The sequence below is a fragment of the Tiliqua scincoides genome, chromosome 2 (assembly GCF_035046505.1).
Source record: "Tiliqua scincoides isolate rTilSci1 chromosome 2, rTilSci1.hap2, whole genome shotgun sequence".
NCBI classification, from domain to species: Eukaryota; Metazoa; Chordata; class Lepidosauria; order Squamata; family Scincidae; genus Tiliqua; species Tiliqua scincoides.
In genome coordinates, this window is record NC_089822.1 from 77,973,285 (window position 1) to 77,975,158 (window position 1,874).

A 1,874-nucleotide genomic window follows, 5' to 3' on the forward strand; every position below is an offset into this window, starting at 1 on the left:
CCTATTTGACCTGGTTCTGAAAGTCCTGGATTAAATCAGCCAGCAATGAGCTTGAATGCTAGTTTGCTGTTAGTGTTTTAGCTGTTTTGATTTTGGTTGGATTTTAATTAGTCAATATTTTTAATGACCTCTTGGGAAGAGTAAGCTATAAAGTCAGTGAATGGTGTAAGAAAAACTCCTAGGAGTACATTTAAACACCAAGTTGCAGGCAACTTCAACACCAAGTTACAGAACCAAGTTGCTTCGTGAAGAAAAATTTTCCTTAATTCCTGAGTACAGGAAAAGTGGGATATAAATCTCTCAAATAATGAATGACGGGCAGCCCAAATGACTGCCACTGCATCCAGCGCACCCCAGGCAGCAGCCACTGCCACCTCAGGAGAAGGGGGCTTTTGTTCCCTTCCCCCGGGTAAAGCGAGGAGCCCCACAATGGCGCTACTCAATTCTACCACGAGCCGAGGGTCGGCATAGAATTCAGAGCCTCCACGTCAGGTGGACAGCCCAACAAAGAGGCTCAGGATCCAGTGGAGCTAAGCTCCACCAGTCCCGCACCCCTCCTGCCCTGCTCCCTCCCCCCTGCATCCTCTCCGCTCTCTGTCCTCCCTCCAACTTCCCCTACCCCGAAACACCTCCTCCATGTCTCGCCCATGCCCCCACCTATCTCTTCGCTGCCCGGTGATCCATGGGACCTCCAAGTGGCAGAGCTCTGGTGCTCCACCAGTGCTAGCCCGGTGCCGGCCAGCACTGGGCCAGCACCAGTGCTCCACTGGCACTAGGGCCCGCAAATGTGCCTTACAGCACATTTGCGACAGTGCACACTGGTGGTGAGCAGGCACGCACTGAGTAGGATTGGGCCCTTAATAGCAGTTTGAGGATACCTGTGAATAGGAGTATAGCATGTTATAGTGTCAGGCATACTATTTATAGGCATCATGTTTTTAGTAATAGGAGACTTGTAAGCATGTGATTAACCCTCACATTTAAAATAATGGTATTCAAACATGCTGAACTCTGGCTGGATCAGGCCTAGTACTTCCCAAACAAAGAACTTATGCTGAAGAAAGTGGAACATACTGTGCTGTTTATTTCAGGTGTTGCAGGTCAATGTTATACAATGGAAAGTTAACTTATTTTTTTCTATGGGAAACAATATGAATTTTGTACTTTTCATAAACAAATAAAAAAATCAAATGTTAAAAAAAAAACTTTTTCAGCAATAGCCAGATTTTGGGATTCAGCTGGAAAGTTGCAGAAATTTATATTAATATACTTTGAAATCCAGTCAAACTTTGTGGATTTCCCTTGGAAAATAATCTAGAAATAGCCTGTATATATGTCAAGAAAGTGTTGAAGATTTAAGATACTTTACATTGTTCTTGCCTGTGTCCAGGTCATAATCTATTATGCTGTGCAATTAATATTTTCAAATAATTTAAAAGTGCAATTGTGTGAGCAATAAAGGTGTGCAACCAAGTGCCAAGTACAGAGGAATTTCTAATTGCAATGCTATACTTTTAGGCTACAGTCCTGTACACATGTTCAATGCACACTGAATACAATTGATGACTACCTATCCAGAAGTGTCATAAGTTTGTACTGTTAGGGTTGTGAAGATGCAGAGGGTACATGGATCTGGTTATTCTCTCAGCATTTCCAAATGAGCATTGTGCTTATTAGGCATTTAGCTTTGCTTGTTTTTGTTCACTAAACTTCATTAAATCTTAGGACCTCTCAGTAATTTCAATCTCCGTTGTCAAGTACAAAATGCTTTACAAACATAAGTAAGCCCCACTGCACCTATCTTTAGATGGCTAACCAACACTGCAACATAAAATCAGCAGCACCAACATGGAAAAGCTCAGTGGGTAGTCAAG